Source organism: Microtus oregoni, unplaced genomic scaffold (assembly GCF_018167655.1).
Source record: "Microtus oregoni isolate MIOR12 unplaced genomic scaffold, Mior012 000000F_ref0000247, whole genome shotgun sequence".
Lineage (NCBI taxonomy): Eukaryota > Metazoa > Chordata > Mammalia > Rodentia > Cricetidae > Microtus > Microtus oregoni.
In genome coordinates, this window is record NW_024543059.1 from 6,729,758 (window position 1) to 6,750,461 (window position 20,704).

The following is a 20,704-nucleotide window of genomic DNA, read 5'->3' on the forward strand; positions in this document are numbered from 1 at the left end:
AAAGCCAGAAGATGCTCCTTAAAACCTAGTTCAAGGACTCCTAGGCCTGTTCGTAGGCCACAGCAGAGCTGAGGCAGGACAGAAATACAGGGAAAATTATGGGGATGGAAGGAAGAGGAGACCCCACCCTAGGTTCGGGTTTGACGCTTCTTTCCGGCGGAGAGTCAAGGATCGCTTCCAGGCCTTCTCCTTTCCCCACCAGGAACCTGCATTTTCTAGGACTCTTCCCAGCACCCACACATGAAGGCCTAGTGGCTCAGGGTTCATCAGATTGCAAGCCCATCTCGGGCACCTCCAGAGTCACCCTGTAATCTCATTTATAGAAGGAGCATGGAGAGAGAGTCCCGGAGGGTCCCTTGGAGATCGGTCAGACAGTGAAATTCCAAAGGCTTCCACCATCCTGGAACTAGTACACTTCTGTCCTTAAAGGTGTGCCTGCCTTGGCCAGGGCCTTCAGGAGCAGGGACCCTTCAGTGCTTCGGGGCCTGCGTGACCCTTTCACTACACATCACAGTCACTGTGTATCCAGTTCTACACTGGTGTGTGTGTGTGTGTGTGGGGGGGGGGGGGGGGGAGAGAGAGAGAGAGAGAGAGAGAGAGAAATTCTCCTTCCATGGTGGAACGAGGAATTACACTCAGGGTTTTCGGATTATGTGGAAGCTGCTTTTACCGCCAAGCCATCTCACTGGTCCTGTATTAGTACATATTTTTTAATATACTTTTTAAAAAAAGAGTCTCACTCTCTAGTAAGGCTAGTCTCGAACTCAAGGCAATCCTCCTGCCACCCCCCTCCCCGTCTCCCAACTGCTACCTTTAACCATCATAATTATTTCATCCCGACTATCCCCATAAAGAAACTGACCTACTGCAAGACATCCCTTCTCCCCGCGCGATGGTGACAGTCTCTACTTTTCAGATGGAGCGTCCCCGCGCTCCTTATTCTTTGGATTTTTTTTTTTTTAAGTACCGTTTCCTTTATTTGTATCAAAAACTGATTATTTCCCGGACAAGTAGAGAAGGAGGCCTGGAAGGGAGCGCAGGGACTGGCGCTCAGCAGGCGGCGCGGCAGGCGGGGCGGCCGGGGCGTGCCCTGTGCTCCGGGGAGGGTCCCGCGCTGCCCTCGCCCTCGGCCCGCCCCGGACAGCAGCGGGCGACACCTGGGCGGTGCAATTTGCTGCCAGCCCCGGTCGCGGAGGGCAGGCAGCTCGCAGGCAGAGGAGGTATCGCGGGCAGCCGGGGGCGCCCACTCCAAGAAGCGGCCAGGGAGATTGTGGCGGAGACGGAGCTCGCGCTCTGGGTCTGACTTTTCTGCCCACTGGCCGTACCACCTGGACTAGTTTCTGGGTCCCCCCCGGCCCGGGTCTTGGTGTAGCTGGAGGGAGTTGGTGTAGAGAGGTTTTTGTTGTCCTTTCTATTCTGACCTCGCAAACGTGAACGGTGCCGGCCACCCGCAAGCTTCATTCCTGAGTTTCTCCAGTAGAAACTCTTCTGCTGTCCTCGCAGCGTCCGCGAAGCTGGGGACCCCAGGTAGGTGGGACTATGCTGGGCGGTCGCGATGAGGAGGGGAGGGGGGGGAGGACTTTGAAGGACTGATCCCAGACCCGGGGCTGGAGGCCAGCAGACCTGGCTGCAGAGCAATCGCCCCAAGGTGCTCAGGTGAGGACCAGCAGAGGGTATATCTTTGCACAGGTGCTGCGAAGGGACCCGCGAACTCGAATCTGAAAATTAGCAGATTTGTTTTGGGGCAGTTTCCCCTGCACCCAACCAGATCTCTTCTCTTAGCGAGTTAAGTCACAGGGGTGGGATTTGCCCGCTTCAAACTGCAAAACCGAGGGTAACAGCGTGTGAGGCTCTATCCAGCAGTGGGGTAGGAAGTGGGTCTCTGCTCTCCTCTCATCGCGCCTCCTCCCTTTCCCCTCTCCCCTTTCCTCTCTTTATAAGTCGCCGTTGCCTATGAGGGGCTCCATTTCCGGCATCATTGAAAAGTTCTTATTTTTACCAGGGGGCTAGTATGTGACCAGCAGCCCCCGGGACTCCAGGCTGTGGGCTCCCCGTTCAGAAGGGACTCTAGACAGACACATGCTTTGAATCACAGCCTTCTAACGCTACAGCGTAGGAACAGTGTGCAGAGGAAGGCTGATGGGATCATACAGACGCTGGCGGGTAGAAGGGGTCCAAACTGTTGTCCAGCCTTCCCTTCCCCTTTGGACAGCCCTTCGGGGCGAGCTAGCATGCTGGTCTCTGTTGTCTGAAGGATGGAACAAGGAGTCAAAACAGGCTCGCTGAAAGTAGCTGAGGGCTTGAATCCGTTTCTGTAGCACATGCCCCACCCGCCCCACAAACAACTTCCTGCACCTCTGTGGCTCTGCCCCCCATCACCCCCTCATCACCTCTGGAGTGACATTCATTTGAAAGCAGATTCTAGGACCCCACTGTGTCCAGAAAGAAGAGAAGGTCTGGTGAGGAGGGAGGAGCGATGCTGAGGCTCTTTACTGGACGTTTCCTGTGAGTCAGACTCACCGCTCTCTGTATAACTTCTCACAAAGCCTCTCCAGGTTGGTACATTGTATCTCATTCTGCAGTTGAGATGTGGAGGCTGATGAAGATTGTTCCTCTTATTCTAAGATAGCTCATCGTTGGCACAGCTGGGATTGCAATCTAGTCTCTAATTCTAAAAACTTTTTACTTCGTTCTCTTCTGTAAAGATAAGCTGGAGCAGGTAAAAACCAAACAAACAAGCAACCAGCTCACCCACCCACCAACCTCATTATGGAGCTCTCGCTAAGTGCCAGGTACCGCTAAAGCATCTCAGAGGACTCATTGGCATCTTTGGTCAGGGATGTCTATCGTTCTGGGGGAAACAGCGACTGACCTTGCCCCTCACAGAAGCCCTGTTCCAGAAGGCTGTTCAGATCCACTGAGCTGCTACTGTTTAGGTGGGGCTGGAGTTCTGTTTGCTTTATCCTAGAAGTGGTTTGGGGTCTAATGAAAGATCGATTGTCCGAACCTGATCCGTTAGACCTGACCGTTGGCTTGTGAATGATCCCTCTGTCCCCTAAGAGGCCCGTTCCAGGCTTTTGCTCAATAAACACTTGCGGGCGGAATGAATGAATGAATGAATTAGCACCTTGTATGGAGTGATCTGCGACCCCAAAGCCCATGACGCCAGCCATAGGGTGCTGCTTCTTGGGCAAGGGAGGTTAGGGTAGCCTGTGCCTTTGTGGACTTCCAAAATTCCTCAGCTAAAAAGTTCACACCCGTTTTTTAGAATTTTAAAAGATATGGCTCAAAAATAAATATCTGACTTAAAAAAAAAACTTACCTGAAAAGTGATTTGGTATTTAGTCAGGTTGTGATATGCTTTCAGAAAGCAAGGGGCATGTAAGATGCTACTGTTTGCTTTAGAACATCCAATTTTTTCTCATAGAAGGATCCCTAATGGGAAAGAAGGCCAAGTGCTCTTGGGAGATGGCACAGGTCAATTCCAGCAGGCTTGGTCATTGCCTCAATGACTTAGAATGTTTTCATCATATATGAACCCCAGCTTAACTGTATATTACACGTTTCCCTGGGCCAGTGAGATGACTTAGCCTGTAAATGAGCTTGTCATCAAGTGTGAGTTTGAGCCCCGGAACCCGCATGGGGGAAGGGAAGAGCTGACTCCTGCAAGCTGTCTTCTGACCTTCACAGGCATACTGTGGCACATGTGTACACATGGACACACACACACACACACACACAAATGCAGCAAACCAAATGAATTTCAAAGACTTTTTTCCTCCAAAGAATATTTGAATAAAATTAATATTTAGGTAGAGCAGGGCTTAGGAGAACCCAAAGAATCAGGCAATCTCTGGTCTGGTGGCTTAGAGAACAGTTTTCCACTCTCTGTCTATAGAATTGAACTTTTTAACTCCCCGAAAGAGGCAATTCCCTTTTCCCATTTTCCAGAATGAAGAATATGTGTTAAGGCCGGGCGATGGTGGTGCACACCTTTAATCCCAGCACTCGGGAGGCAGAGGCAGGCAGATCTCTGTAAGTTCAAGACCAGCCTGGTCTACAGAGCTAGTTCTAGGACAGGCTCCAAAAAGCCACAGAGAAACCCTGTCTCAAAAAAAACCAAAAAAAAAAAATATGTGTTAAAAATACTTTTTTAATTGTTTGCTTTTTATTACCTAAACTATACATATTAATTGCAGAAAAGATAAACACAGAATACTACTATAAATAATAAAGAAAATATGTATCTAGGCTTGGAAGTAGCAAATGTAAAACTTGGCATATAGTTTTCTAAATCTTTTCTCCACATCTATGAATAAGTTAGAACACACACACAGACACACACACACAGATAAACCTTAGTTTTGGTTGAATTCCTTTCAGAGTTTAGAGCCACCTGAATGCTTCTAAAGAAGACAGAGAATGAATGGTAAACACTTGAAGAATCACAAAAAAAAAAAAGTGCAGTGTGAGCCCCAGTGTATATCACCCCACTGTATAATTAATTCTCCTCCTTCATTCAGTTCCTAGCAGAGAGTCCGGCAGTGGGGCTGCTGGAGAAGTCACAGGGTCAAGCTATGCTCCTCCTCGCTCAGTGTCTCAAATGCAGCAGGAAAGCTCGCTCTTCTCTGCCTCAACGTGAAGATCAGGGCAGAAATTCAAAAGCTCATTTGCAAAGCTAGAAGGAAGCCTCTCCCCCACCAAAGGTCACTGCCAGCCAGGGCATTTTCTCACCTGCCTGACCTCAGACAAGGCAGGTTACTTCTGTGCGGTTGCCCTTTGGGAAAAGGAGATAAGGATCCTCCTTACTTGAGTCAGGGTTTGTCAGGGTTTCCTCACCCTGACAAAGCACCTAGGACGATCTGCTGTTAAAGAGGTAAGGGTGTGTTTGGCTGTGGCGTCAGCCCAGGTGGGCTCTGTTGCTTCCAGGCGCACGCTAGGGCGGTGGGAGTGTGTGGCAGAGGGGAAGGAACCGGGGCCTCAGTTTCCTTTGTGAGTGAACGCCTTCAAGGCCTTACATTCCATCTACTGCCGTCTGCTTCCTTTTTAAAATAAAGATTTATTTACTTTATTTTATGTGTGGGTGTTTTGCCTGCATGTATGTTTGTGCACCACGGGCATGAAGAGGGGGTTGGGCCTTCTGGGAGAGGACTTACAGAGGTTGTGAGCCACCATGTAGGTGCTGGGAGCCAAACCGTGCCAGCTGGAAGAGGAGAACTCTTCCTGATTTTCTAAAATTAATGTAATGTGTATGAATGTTTTTGCATGAAGTATGTCCATGTGCCACATTAGTGCCCTTGGAGTTCCCAAGAGGCTGTCAGAGCTCCTGGAACTAGAGTTACAGATGGTTGTAAACTGACCTTTTTTAAAATTTTAATTTAAAATTTTTTATTAACATTTTTTTCTTTATTTTGCACTCTGCCCATGGTTTCCTCATCCTCCTCTTCTAGATCCTGTGGAAGAGCAGCCAGTGCCCCTTAGCAGCTCAGGGCTTAGCCACTGAGCCATCTCTCTAGCTCCTCTGAGGGCTCTTATCCATAGAACCATCTTAATAGTCCCCTTGTCCTTCTTAAAGGTTCCAATACATCCCAGGGGTGTCACCAAACATCAGGTCCTCCAGGGGACAGCTAGGGACCAAACTGCACCACTGCTCCACTTTCCTCCGTCCATCACCCTGAGAACCAAATGTGGGGCGTTATTTGTTATTTATCACTTGAGTTGTACACAAGGGTGTATGCTAGTAACACGTTTAAATGCAGAAAGTTTAGAAGCTTTGGCAGACCTAATGTAGCGGTGGGTCCTAGCTTTTGACCGAATAGACTTAACTATAATAGAAATGTTTTGTGGAATCCGAGTCCACGTTTCATTTTGTTCCTTTTCCTTTCTCTTTCCTTCTCTCTTTTCCTCGCTTCCTTTTTGTTTTAAAATTAAGAATCCAGGAATACTCGGTGGCTAATAGTTCTCCCTCTTAATCACAGTTCTGAGTAGAAGAGGCGGGTGGACCATTTTACAGTGTGAAGGCAGACTTGACCTTCTAGGGAGCTGTGCACTTGCGTGGGTCATTCTGGGCGCTGTCTCAGGCAGGCGGGAGCATGCTAGGCAGACGCAGTACGTGTGGCTCGAAAGGCGGGGGCACACAGGTGAGGACCGGGAACCGGGAGTCACGATTCAAGGGGGCTTCTCGGGCATGCGCCTGACTGCCCTTCACACACTGTCTGGAGGGCAGTTGTTTTTAGTCATTGAACTGTAAATTATTAATCTAGAACCTCCTACAGGGTTGGGAGAAGAAAACAGTTTGGGGGTAATTTGGGAATGGTAGGGTATAGAAATACAATAAAAAAAACCAGGGTTTTTAAAAATCATAATGAAGTCATATGGTTCATTAAGTACTTGCCGCTTAAGTTACTCAGTGTGGCGTTTTTCCGTAGCGGCCCCTTGGGCACTTGGTCATGTGCTAGAACTTTTGCAGAGTATGAGCCAGGCACATGACCCCACTTGACAAGCGCAGCACTGGAGGGGTGAAAACAGAATACAGAGGACAAGAGAGAGGGGGGCGCACAGCTGTGGTCAGAATAGGAATGCAATGAAAAGACCAGTGTAGGGAAAGATGGAGGCCCCGAGGGCTCAGACTGGGCTGTTCCACTCTGTATCCCAAGGCTGGTACTCCATAGAGGTTTAGTGAAGTATTTCCAAATAGACTAAATGAACAAGTGAAAGAATGGATGAACTACTCTGTTGGCGAGAAGTCTGCCAAAGCGGGTGCTGAGCCCCTCTGACGCTTACAATAACTTCTCTGTGCATCTAGACCTCCAAAAACACATCCGTAGGTGTTATAGGGTTGGGTCTCAGAGGTGAAGGGATTGCTTAGTACTCCCAAGACCCCAGCATGTCCAGAAGGCCCACGTGCATCCACGGAAAGACCTTGTAAGCTAGAGGAGAAAGAAAGGCATCAAATGGCCTCTGGGTGAACAGGCTCTTCTTTTCCTTATGGAAGCATTGTTTCACTGTGAGGTTTTCACAGCACCAAGCTGACACCATCGGCTTCTGATCAGACAGATGTGTTTTATGCTGCCATTACTCATGGCCACAGGCGCCTGGGCTTTGCTGCCGCTGCCTGAGTCACTTGGTTAAAACACAGGGCTGCGAGGCTGAGGGCATGAGCTGGAGCCCAGGCCAGAAAGAGCTGTTCAGTCAGAGCTGTGCTCTGGCTCTTTCTGCCAGGGATCTTCTGGGGAAGAAGGTAGATGTGGCGAGCTGGATTCCTTGAGGCAGATTCATTACCACTGTGGTTTCTAGACTAGTCATTTGAATTTTCGAAGTAAAGGGTTCGGATTTTCAGTGTGTTGTTTCCCATATGTAGGCTAAGGTTGGCTCGGTTTTGTCATTGTGGAAATGTTCAGGGATTGCATCTCAAGAACCCTGTTATCCCCAAATCCTAACTTGTTACCACATCCTATAGTCTTTATGTGTCCCTAAGATGGCTACGGTCCTATCTGCCTCACCACGTGGCAAAGAGACTTGGATAAGCTTGTATATTTAATGAAAATCAGTCAAAACAGACACTGTTGCTGAGTGGTTGGCCAAGAGTCATCATTTAAAGACTTGCTGGTTCATACCTATCCCGAGCCATTCTGATTTAACTAGTTTCCACGTGACGTATTCAAGGCAACTAATGAGCAGTTAAAACCACAGACATTCTATTGGCAAATGCAATAAGTCTTTTGCGTCAGTGTTTTCGTTGGTTATATGGGGTTCATCTTCCTCAGTTCCTTTAAGAGCATTTGATCTGAGCTGGGGTGCGTTTGGTTGCTAATGCCGCATTGACTCTGATCTCTCCTGGATCCCCTTCTCAACCCTGTGATGCAAGCAAATGATGAGAGTGGCGTCTGACATTTATTTAACACTTATTATGTATCAGGTATTATTCCAAACACTGTACCTACAGAAATTTGTTAATTATTGAAACAGTTTGTTACTGATGCTAGTTTTGGTTCCTCTCAGGAAACTGAAGCACAGATGCATCATACAAAGTCAACTGGCTTACAAGAGAGCAAGCAGAGATTTGAACTCTGGTATCTTGACATCAGAGCCCATGGTCCAGACCATCAGAATGCCTTTCAAAGTGCCTGTTACCTGCCAGTATCAACTGGCATCCTGTCCTCTTGCTTGTGAATGCAGGATACAAGCTGTAACAGACATTACAAAATGAGTTCTAGGGGCAGAGGGAGGGCTCATAGCTTGGACAGTGTTGAGACGATACAAAGGAACATTTGAAAATGGGTGTATTGTAAAACTTTGGAAAATTTTCCTATAGAGAGATAATAATAATGGGAATAAATAGTTCAGGGAATATCTAGGGTGACAATAAATCACAAATTATGAGTCAGTAGCCTACCAATACAGCGCCCCGAGAGATGCCTCAGCAGGTAAAGTTTGTGCCAGTTCTGATGATCTGAGTTCAATGCTAGGGACCGCATGGTAAAAGGAGGGTGCTCACTCCCAGTAATTGTCCTCTGACCTACATATGTGTGCTGCGGCACGTGCCCGATCTCAAACCAAACAGACTCTTAGAAAAGGATCAATAGTGCTGTAATGTAAGGTAATTCACATGCAGTGCTTACAGCACGAAAAACCAGTGCTGCCTACGTTAAATAAATCATGACATTTTTGGTCTTTAGAAGAGGAGACATTGTTTCTTCTTTCCCCCTTTCATTTGGGTGAGCTATAAATAATGACCGGAAGAAGGTGATAGGCAGGATATTTCTTTAAGATTTATTTATTTTTATTTGTGAATGTGAGTGTTCTGTCTGTCTGTCTGTCTGTCTGCACCACAGGTGTGCCTGATAACCATGGCAGTCAGAACACGGCCTTGGATCCCCTGGAGTGGGAGTGACAGATAGTTGGAAGCTGCCATGTGGGTGCTGGGAGTAAAACTTGGGTCCCCTGCAGGAGCACAAGTGCTCTTAACTGCTTAGTCACACTCTGGTCTCAAGAAGAGCTATTATTTACCGAGTGCGGTATTTACTCCTTATCAGCCTTCTGCTTATCTAATTGGAAGGGGAGCGCTCAGAAATTATATACACCACTTTCATGAGAATGTAGTCATTGTCTTGTTAGAATCCTGGGACACTTTGTCAACTGATGGTTCATGACAGACATCTTTTTGAGGCTCACCCATAGATAGTTTAGAAGCTGGTATCCAGCGACATGATAGGAGAAAGGTTCCAGTAAAGAAGGCATTTGTGGTTAGGTCTTGGTCAAGTACGGGTCTGGAAGCCGGTGTTTCCCACAAAACCAACTGGCAAAAGAGTAAACTTGGCTCTGGAGTCAGGTTACCTTTTGGATCCACTTAGTAGTTGGTTAAATTGAGCAGTAACTGAGTCTCTCCAAGTCTGTTTCCTTTCTGAAGAGCCACTTCATGAGCTCTCGGTGTAAGACACAGTAAAGTAGCTCTGCACCTTCCTTGTAGAGTGCGCATGGGTGGTGCTTTTCTGTCATCACCCCGAAAAGCCAAAAGAAGCCAAGAGAAAGGGGAGAAGATCGGACAGAGAAGAGAGAAAAGGATCAGGAGAGGGGTGGAAAGGTAGCAATGTCGGCGAGTGTCAGTTCCCTTCTGTTTTCTCATGTGCATGTATGTTCATATGTGTACATGCATGTGGAAGGACATGCAATGTGAAGCCAGAGGCCAACAGCAGGGCTTCCTCTATCACTGGTCACTTTATTTCTGGACAGGCTCTCTCACTGACCCTGGGGCCCATTGGCTGTTCAGCAAACACCCGAATCCTCCTGCCTCCACATCCTCAGCCCTGGGGTTATAGGTGCGTGTTGCCACACCCAGCTTTTTTATGCGGGTGCCCAGACTCTGAGCTCAGGTCTAGGTCCCCATGTTGCCGTGACGCTCTACTGATGGCTTTTCCCATTCCTTTCACCTCTGCCCTCCTTCATTCCTCTTGGCTTCTCTTTTGGTTCTTTTGGGTGACAAACATAGAGGAACAGTCATGGTGCAGGTGGTGAGCGTTTTGGTAAAAATAAACATGGCTAGCTTACTGTGATTGCCGAGAAAGCAGCTACCAAGGAAAGTTGGAGTGTGACGGGTGAAGCAGAGCTACAGGAGTGGCATTTTGCTAGGTTGGGAAGGGGACAAAGTGGGGGGACAGGTAGAAAGACATGTGACCTTCAAAAGCATAGAGACAGAAAGGCCTGAAGACGGGACCATGGAGAAACTCCTATGTTAGACCAGCACTCCACCACTGAACCCTTATTTGCTATTTCAAATAAAGAGCAAGGTGTCCTTTTGGCAAAACTGCTGAGGCTTAAACCCAGAAAGAGTAGGCAAGGACCCTTTTTATACCTCCCAAATCGAGTTTAAGATTCCAGGATTAGATACCCACTGCGTGAATTTGGCCGGTGCACTGTTTGGTTCCTTGTGCTTAGTAGGCACTGTTGAGGCTAGCAGCGTCTCTCTTCTTGGCAGGAGGAACAGAGAGACTCAGACTCTCACTCGTGGGAAGTTATAAGAACCTGCGTGGCTCTTCTCCGCAGGCAGTTAGGACCACACTCAAGGACATACAAGTGTATGTTTGTGTGTTTCTAGGACCGTGTTTATATTTTCCAGAGTGTTGTCTGCTCTTTTCAGACCCTGGGGAAAATCTGACCTATACCTGGAGCTCCTTAGGGAAAGCAACTGGGGAGTTGGCCTTGGTTACTTGAGGCCTGGGGAAAGAGAATCGCTTGCCTCCTTACAGGAACCAAAGTATGGCCAGGAGCCAAGGGTGTGGAGGAAGTGTACCGCCACCTGTCAGATCCTGCCAGAGTCAGATGCCCTGCCACGGAATTGAGCACAGCTGTTTGCTCGGGGAGTGAGGAAGCGAGGGATGGGCGGAGCCGTTTGTTTTTTACCTTTTTCTCTCATTCTCTTCCCCAAGACGGCTCTCAGAGCAGGCAGGAACTAAAAGCAAGCAAGCTTTAGGCTGATATTCAGTACACAGGGGATATAAGGCATCCACTTTAAGCTTCTAGAGGCACCCAAAAATTTAACTGCTGGGACACTCAACCTTTTAACCCGACCTCTTTCTTGGGCCGAGGTCCATGATCTAACGGTGAATCAAGCATAGGCTTGGTCTGTGATAGATTCTGTGTTGGTCTCTTTCCTTGGAGATCAACGCATTATGAATGATGAAATTCCAGTAGGAACACTCAGGTCCTTGAGGGTGTGTGGCAACTATGCATACAATTCTAGTTTATTTATTTATTTATTTATTTATTTTTACTGAGCTATACATTTTTCTCCGCTCCTTTCCCTTCCTTCCCTCTCCCATTACCCCCATGCCCCCAATTTAACTCAAGAGAGCTTGTTTTTTTCTATTTCCTATGTAGATCCATGTGTGTCTCTCTCTTAGGGTCCTCTTTGTTGTCTAGTTCTCTGGGATTGTGATTTGTAGGCTGTTTTTTCTTTGCTTTATGTCTAAAAGCCACTTATGAGTGAGTACATACTGTATTTACTTTTCTGGGTTTGGGTTACCTCACTCAATATGATGTTTTCTAGATTCTTCCATTTGCCCGCAAATTTTAAGATCTGATTTTTTTTTTAACCGCTGGGTGGTACTCCAATTGTGTAAATGTACCACATTTTCTTTATCCATTCTTCGGTCGAGGGGCGTCTAGTTTGTTTCTAGGTCCTGGCTATTAAGAATAATGCTGCTATCTATGTAGTTGACCACATGTTCTTGAGAATGCTCAAAATTCTAGTTTTACATACATTGGTAATATTGGTCGTTCTTCACTGAAAAAAAAGTGGCATCTCATTGAAGCTGCTATTAAACTATAAAGATGTGTGATAAAAGGGTATGCCTTAGCCTAGTGGGATAAATATCAGATTAAGGGATCTACTAATTCACACAACAAATACTGTTTTATAATTGTTTGAGGTCAGAGTCCAGTGGGGAAGACAGATGTCCATCATTATTGTGCAGAAGCTAGCAGTGGTCAGGTGGCCAGATGGAAGAGAGAATCAGCGGTAAGGTAAGGGTCTCTGGAAGAGAAGACTCTTGAGGAAGAGAGACTTGGATGCACAGCACACAGATATTTCACATATTCTGTCCCCATTCGCCCTGTGCCCTACATGTCTCCTTGGTGAGGACCTTGGAAGCTCAGACCTGTTTGTTCCTCCAACTTTACCGAATGTGCTTTGTCTTTGGCTGACTCAGCTGTGTCTCTGTTCACTGTGAGAAATTCATAGCAGTGACTGTGACTTCATGTTGAAACCTGAGACTGCACTTGGCCATTCCTTCAAAATAACACAGATTGCCACACAGTGCAGATCCCAACCATTTACTAGGTTTCAATTTTATTAGTTATTTAGTATTCATTTTCCAACCAGGGCTTTGTGGATACACAGTGTCAGAGAGGTTACTGGTCCTTCTATAGAGATTAACTCATGGGAAGAGACATGCTTTCAAAGCTTTCATGGCATCCTGGCATTTTATGAGCCAAATCAGATTTCATCCTTTGGAAATAAATGTCAGGCTTTGAAACACCAAACTCTGAGAACATTGGGGTCTCTGATAACTTTTTGTTTGTTTGGAAGCAGAGCGAGAATGGGAGGGTTCACAGACACAACACCCACCACCAAAGCCGGCCTGGAGTCAGCGTGTATAGGTTACAGTGTGGTTTGAGGTTGGGGGCCTGAACAAGTAGAGAGTAGCCACTGGGGAGACTTACACATCAGCTCAGGAGCCTTAACTTTTGGGGAACCAACACAAAGACTAGCATCTTCTAACATAATATTTGTATGGAAATATACAGCTTTCAAAATGCCTTTGCAAGTTCTATCATCTGATGCCAAATTATCTTTATGTGTGTGGGGGGGAACATTATTAGTTCAAAGATGAGGGGACTGAGAAAACAAAACCGAGTGTCTTGTCCAGATGAACAGGGTTAGCTTCAGACAGAACAATCCAGCTTTTCTATTTTAAATTTAGATCCAGAGAAGCTTCAGCTCTGCGACGTCTCCTGGAATACTGATGGAGTCCATCTCTAATGTATCAGCCAAGCTTCAGAAATGAAGGGCCAGTGAGTAAGTGAAAGCTTTAAGGCTAGGTTTCCACTCTTGCTGGGCACCATCTTGGATACAGTTTACTTTTAGGGAGAGAATACAGAATGCAGGTAGCCTTTCTGGTTTAGTACCTGGGTAGAGAATTGGACAGAAAGAGAAAGAGACAGAGGACCTGGGAGGATGTGAGCTACGGTTCTGTGCTCGTGGTAATTTGTGGGAAAAGGTGGAAGCCTTCCTTACCTCTGGTTCCCTACAGATCTAGATGAGAAGGGAGAGGGTTTGGTTGTCTATTTCACAGCATCTCAGAGGTTAAAAAATGACAGTAGAATTAAGATATTAGACAAATTAGGGTCAATAATTGCTTTCAACTTCTCATTATTTCTGTATTTCTACAACAGTGAACCCCTTGGGGACAATCATTAATTATATTGAGTTTTTACTGTGTGTCAGGTGTCTAACATAAAGCATTTCTTTAATTCTCATGAAGATCCTCAAGACAGGAAATTTAAATCATATAAGAGATAAGCAAGCTGAGACTCAGTGAAGTTTAAATATTTGCCAAGGGTGACACAGCAAATTCGTGGCCGTCAAGGAATTCAAACTTGGGCCTCACATCCACGTTGGTGCTCTTTCTTTCCTTTGTTCCCTGAGAACAGTAGCGCGACTTCATGCAATAAAAGCTATTTTTTCATGTTGTTTACAAGTAGCTAAACCTTGTGTTGTTTTTATTTTTCGAGACAGCCTTTCTGGTATGTCTAGGCTGTCCTGTTCCAATTCCCTCAGCAACTGCTTCTTCTTCTTCTTCTTCTTCTTCTTCTTCTTCTTCTTCTTCTTCTTCTTCTCCTCCTCCTCCTCCTCCTTCTCCTCCTTCTCCTCCTCCTCCTCTCTTTCTTCCTTCCTTCCCTCTTCTTCCTCTTCTTTTGCCTCCTCTTTCTCCCCCACCCAGTGTGTGTGTGTCTGTGTGTGTGTGTGTATGCATCTATGTGTGCAGGGACACTTACCAATATGTAAAAAGTCAGAGGTCAATATGGGTATCCCTATTTTTTGAAACAGGGCCTCTGACTGAATTGGACCTCACTGTTTTGGCTATATGAACCAGTGAGCTTTGGGGAATTCTTCTGTCTTTGCCACCCCCCACAATATTGTGGTTACACATAGGTGCCACCATGTCTGGCTTTCTGTGGGTGCTGGGGACCCAAGCTCAGGTCCTCCACTGAGCCATCTTTCCAGCTCCTGCCTCAGTTTCTTGAGCACTGGAGTGGCAGGCAGGTGCCACCATGCCTTCGGGTACAATGGAAAAGCTGACCATGGGCAGATAAATTCTAGGATGGTTTACTTCCACACACTGACTAGGGACACAGTAGTGAATGACTGCCACCAAGACTCCTGGGCACGAGCAACTCTTCCAAGAGCAAGGAAGCTCAGGGCCTGCTAGGGTGCTCTGGCCGCAGGTGACAAGGTTCAGCTTTTCTCAATTAGATGGTGAACCAGGGGCCAGGTCACCACCATTTCAGGAACGGAAATGCAAACATTCTTTTGAGGGTAGGGTGTGATTTTATTTGGGGTACTGAGAACACAGCACCGTGAGGAGTCAGATCAGCTAATAATTACACAGTGAGCCCGTGTTTGACTAAGGTCTCTATGCATAGACGCTCATCTGACTTTCACGCCATGATTTCAGGTAGATGTTCTACCGATGAAAATGCTATCTTGTGGTTTCTGTTGCAGTGATTAAAAACACCATGACCAAACCAGCTTGGGGAGGAAAGGGTTTATTTCAGCTTACAGTTCCATATCACAGTCTACCCCTGAGGGAAGTAAGGGCAAGAACTCAAGCAGGGCAGGAACCTGGAGGCAGAAGTTGATGCAGACAGAGGCCGTGGAGGGTGTGGCTTATTGGCTTGCTCTTCTTGCCTTCTTACAGAACCCAGGACCAAAGGCTCCCCTGCCCACCTAATCCACACAACGACCTGGGTCTTCCCACATCAATTCAGAAAACGTATTATAGGCTTGCCCACAGGTCAATCTGGGGTGGGGCGTTTCCTTAAGTGAGGTTCCCAAAACGACTCCGGCTGGTGTCAAGTCGAAATGAAACTAATCACCACAGGTGTTAAGTAATTTGCCTAGAGTCGCTCAGAAAGTGGTTGTTCTTAGATGGACGTGTCAAGCCCACAGTGCAGCTCGTTACTATTTTAGAGACACTGCTAAGGAATTAGGACCACGATATTTAAAAGGCACAGCTATTTCTTGTGTTGTTATTAGTAGAAGAAGCGGTGTGAAATGGCTCCACTTTCCGCAAACTCACGGAGTGATTCCTAGGAACCCAGCTTTTCTCTCATCTCCTTGGGAACAAATGAGAATCAGGGTTTGAGTTGATTAATTAATGACAGATGTTCTTCTACATCATCCTCAATCTACTGATACACATACATGCTCACCAGAGTCCTGTCGCGGACCCTCTAACCTTTCATTTAGTAGTGCAGTCTTTCACTTGTGCGGAACTAAGTTGTGTGACAGCTGGGAGACCTTCATCGTGGAAATGCCAATTTCTTTGCCTGTTGAAGCAATTTCCATGACAGGAAGTGTTGAGACCGTGGCCTTGATTTCTAAGGACAGATGTATAAAAGCTTGGTATGAAATCTAGCAGTTTAGATTTCATGGATAGGACAAAAGTTTGAGATGGCTGAAAATTTTCTCTGTGCGTGTTTCTGAGAAGTCCCCAAGGAAGAAAAAGAAAAGTGACTTTATAACACAATACTTGGCAGTAAGCATGCTCAAGTCTTTTTCCTTGTGAGTATTTGTGTTTTGTAATGAAAAAAGCATAATAAAATACAAAAGTAGGGTTCTTAGGGCAGGGAGATCACTAGCAAATAGTTTGCTTTGGGATTTCTCTTATAGAATTATTTTTAGCTTTTGGTTGTTTTTAGACCATGCTTGTTTGAAGAAGACAAAAAGATCTCCAGGAGACTGCAAGGCCCTTAATGTGACGCATCCCACAGGATTTAGAGATATTTTGCATTAATCAAGCTAAAAAGGTTACATGTGGAGAGACAAATGTTTGGCCATGCCATGAAATAGAGCAGAGAAAGATAAATGAGATTTGACACTCTTTGCGCCCACCGCTCTGCGGTCTGTTCTGAGCTGTTCCTGGCAGTTAGGTTTGAGGAGCTAGATGGTTTGAGGCCAGACTTACCCCTAACTTGAAGTTCCATGGCCACTTGCTAGCGGCTACATTGGTGTCATGGCTTCCCCGTGAGTTCTACTATGTTGAGTAACTTAAGAGTCTAACCTTCTAGAGAGCAGCGGGCATTCTCTGGGCCAGACTCTATTCCTCATCTAACCTTTCTGCCCGATTTCCTATGACTCATGCTGGGTATACATTGTAAACTTAACACACAACAATAACCTGTCCTGCAGAATCCGCCGGTTACATACTGTGTTTAGTTTTAATTTCCCTCCCTGTATTGCTGATATACAATATCAAGGTTACTAATTCCTCTCTCTTGCAGCTTTTGTATCCTCAGAGCAGCTGGTAGATTTTCCTGAGAGTGGGGTTGAGAATCACGTGTGACTCTCAGTTACAAGAAGTTCAGAGGCTAGAGGATGGCTTAGTGGCAAAGCGATTTTCTCTCCTGTGGTCCCGTGTTGGATCCCCAGGCTTTCTCCCACAGCAAAGAAAAGAATTTGAGAAAGCCAAAGGCTCTTTACTGTGTGCATTCCCTAACTCATGATTTCACTGTTTAGACACGAGTCCATAGGAATTAGTTACCACACCCTGCTAAAGACACAACTCCATTCAGGATTTGGATTTAGGCTACAGCAGAGAGAGCGTGGTGGACATGGGGAAGGATCTCCCAGGACGTCTCTGAAGAGCTACTGTTGGCGCTTCGGAAAGCAGCTGTTATCTGCGTGCACAATGGACAGGGCAGCAGGGAACCACAGGTGGCCAATTAAACCATCAAAACGTGGCCATTCGAGGACTGGTCTTTCTTTCAAACAGGAAGGGTACTTAGAGATCACCTCTCCCAGGAGGGAAAGTTTTGGCATGGCTGCCTGTGGAGCCGGCATCTTGGGGGGCTTGCACTTTGGTGGTTGCTTGTATTCCTTGGCCCCAAGTCCTTAATCATCAGCCTCTAGTAAATGGTCACATGATCTGCCAAGGACAGTTTGAGGGCTCTTGCTTTCTGTTATTTGTGTTTCAAGGCTACATAATGTCCTACTGGAGAAGGATAAGCAAAGGAGATTATCTGGGAATTCACGACAAGAATATTTATGGAGACCTCTTTTGCTGAAACACACACATTTGTTTCTTTGAGTGTTTTCTCTGCTGGAGGCTGTTTTCTCACCCTAAAGTGACTTCTAGGTACCTTGGTCCTTTTCAGCTGTAGCAAGAATGCTAGGGTGCATCTTAGATTCTTTAGAAGGGAGGTGGGGGCAGGGGCGTGGTGGGAAGGGGATCTTTAAAACTTGTTCTTTATCTGCAGCATCACAGGAGCGCAGAGAACACAGGAAGCTCTTGGGATGGAAACAAATGCAGATGAGCTTAGCATGGCAGAGAAGGCCCAGGTTTCTGCAGAGCCTAGTTACTTAGCAAAGGGTTGAGGAAATAAGCCGTAGTTCTCATGTTGTTATAGAGCTGGAAGGGGGCTAAAGACAAATTCTAGTCAACCTTCTTGGTGAAGCAAGCAAGACAGAGATGCTAAGTGACCTGCTGAAAGGATACAGTTACTCAGAAGTGGTGCCGGGTCTAGGGTCAGGTGCGTTTGCTCTGTGGCCTAGAAAACTGAATTGAGGAAAATGGCCAGTTTGGTGAATAAAAACCATTACATTACATCGACAGCTTCTATGATGGCTCAGCCTAATTCAACATCGTATGTTTTAAGGATCTATACTATATATATTTATTCTAGGAATGGCTATAATGACATTGTCTTCCTTCCATAATCAAGTAAGAAGACAGTAATGTAGAAGTGATTTTTGGAAGACTAATTCTGAATCCGTAGCTCCTAGGTTCACATCCTTGTTTTTTCTAAGCTGACTATATATATAAATATAATTATTAATACATTTATTATATAAATACATGTTATTTATATAATAAATAGATGATATATAATAAATATATTATTTATATGATAAATATAATTATGAATATATGCATCCCTCTCAATTTATTAAATTGTATCACTTTGTGTATATACATGTATGTATCATGTGCGTGTACATGTGTGATGGGCATGCAAATGCCATGGTGTGCATGTGAATGACAGAGGACACCCTTAGGGAGGTCGGTTCTCTCCCTCCACCTCATGTGGGTTCCCAGTATTGAACTTGGGTTGTCAGGCCTGCATTGCAAGTGCCTTTTCCTCCCGAGACAGCTTGGTGGCCCTATAACTTTGCTCCTATCTCCCTATTACTTTGAGTTTTCTTTCTAATTAACTGATACGATTCTTTGAGGGTTTAGTATATGTAGGGCCTGGCTCGTAGTGAGTCTTAATATGATTATTCAGTCCCTAACTGTACTAGTGAGGAAGAGAGCAAACCCATCAGCTTACTACAGATTATGAGGCATCTACAAAGCGTGTCCACCTTTCTTGATAGCGGAAGCATGGACCACACCTACAGGGACAGCGTGGACCCATCCTTCTGTTATTTCCTGTGCTAATCCTACATGGAGGGAACATACTTGGGGAGGTATTCTGAATTCTGAGTCTGCTGCTTCTCTGCACATCTGCGTGCCGTGCAAGCTCACGAAACAGGAGCAAAGCAAACAATTGGGGAATGTGCAGAGAAAAGCCACCCGTTCCTTGTGGGAGGGGCCTGGTGCGTGGCAGTCACGGATGGCTCGTTCTCCATTATGAGCAAAGGTCAGGTGCATCGCTGTGGCCCAGATGTTGTTGCTTGGCCACATGACTTAATGTATTCTTTAAAAACTGGACCCAGGATCATGCCCCATGTTTGTCTATTCCTGCCTCACGGATCAGCTAACGTCTCCACTGCTTGGGCTCAGAGATACCCATGTGTAAAGTGTCAGAGAATTCCTCATGACCCATAACACATCAAGAGCAAATATACTGCCAGGCATTTCTACACTTTGGGGAAGAGTTACCACCCTGGGGTAAGGATAGGTTAAGGCACTCCCAGTCCTAAGAACAAACAACGTCCCTAGCAGGAAACACTGGAGTTCCCCCTCCTCTCTTTCGGTATCTCCCGTTTGCCTCCTTTCAACTTGGTAAGTGTCTCTAATTCTCACTTGTTGTCAGTGGTCTCTGCATGAATCTCTCTATGGAGGAGACGAACGAGTCCCGGACAGGGTCTCTTGTGGCATGGCTTGCGGGGAGCCGATTTCACAGTGTCATCCTGAGTGCCCTCCCGTTTATTTCGTCATATTTCTTGACGTTTTGGTTGTGAGCCTAGACTTTAATGACAGCCACCTCTCCAGCACTTCTTCCGCGTTGTACATTCAGTTTATCCAATGGCTTGTGTGTTATGGATGGGAGCAAATTTTAATCTTTAGGAGAGAGTACTAGCCTCCATTTATAGCTATGGTTTCTATGGGAGGGTAAAGATGTTTACGGAGAATAGGGTGAGATTGCATCAGTCACAGGCTTTTACAAACCCCATACCATAACCTTCACCCAGCAGCTTTGCAAAGTATTGTCCTCCATTTAAAAGGAAGCGCGGAGATTCGAAGATATTAGTCAGCACGAGATCACACAACAAATGACTGATGTAGCTCCCTGTCTTTTATTAAAGTGATTTGTGCTTCCTCTACTGCACATGCTCAGATGAGACGGCCCTCAGCTCCTTGGGGCCCTGTGAGAAAGATGGGCACAGCTATGATTGGCCTTGGGAAGCAAAGAAAAGCAGCACAGGCATTTTGACTTCATAATTTATCGAGTTTGTGGTTGGGGAAGGGGTGCATTTATCCGTCCAACACTTTCTCCAAGGTTTTGCTCAAGGCTCAGCTGTGGCATCCAGAGAAAGGACGTGAAAGGGCTTGACCCTGGGTTGGGGCTTCTCACATATTTTCTGCCCATGAGTTATTTTTGCCAGCAATTTTTTTATGAGACCCCAAATATATAAGCTATATAAAGTAGGTATAAAAATCAAATACTTACTGCTAATAAATTATAAGGAAATTTATGAAGCAAATTTTTGTTATACATATAATCTTATCATTTATTAAAGAATAGCATAGGCTTAGATACATGTGAGATGGATATGCTTGCTTATTTTTTATAGAGGATTAAATCTTGGCTAATATTTGATACTAAAGGATGTAAAAACCTTCAACCCTATTCAGGATTGACTGGCATTTTAATTTTGTAAGAATCGATGATATCACTGCCTCTTTGCATGCATACATTGCTACAAGATGGCAGAAGTCTGTCTAGGACCCTCTCAGAAGCAGTTGGAAATTCAGTCGTCATCCCAAAGCAAAGTTCACTGGACGATGTTTTAAAATGAAGCTGAGGTCCGCAACTGAAACATCAAATGTGCTAACACACTACAACCCAGAGACATGCTAATGCATACTTATGTGTAGAGAAGAGATGGTATCTGGAAATCTTTGTGTTCTGTAAATTATGACAATAACATTACTGCCTGGGAGGAAACCATTATGTTTCTATAAGATCGGGAAGTTGC

The 20,704-nt window shown here is 45.8% G+C and overlaps 1 protein-coding gene across 2 annotated transcripts in view; it reads left to right on the forward strand.

Moving 5' to 3' along the window:
* The first annotated feature begins 1,192 nt into the window (after positions 1-1,192).
* Positions 1,193-20,704, forward strand: part of Sytl2 (synaptotagmin like 2) — a 96,836-nt gene continuing 77,324 nt past the window's right edge. For both annotated transcript variants that reach the window (XM_041640126.1, XM_041640191.1), the window contains exon 1: positions 1,193-1,527. The gene's annotated coding sequence lies outside the window, so the exon portion shown is untranslated. The remainder of the gene's footprint in view (positions 1,528-20,704) is intronic.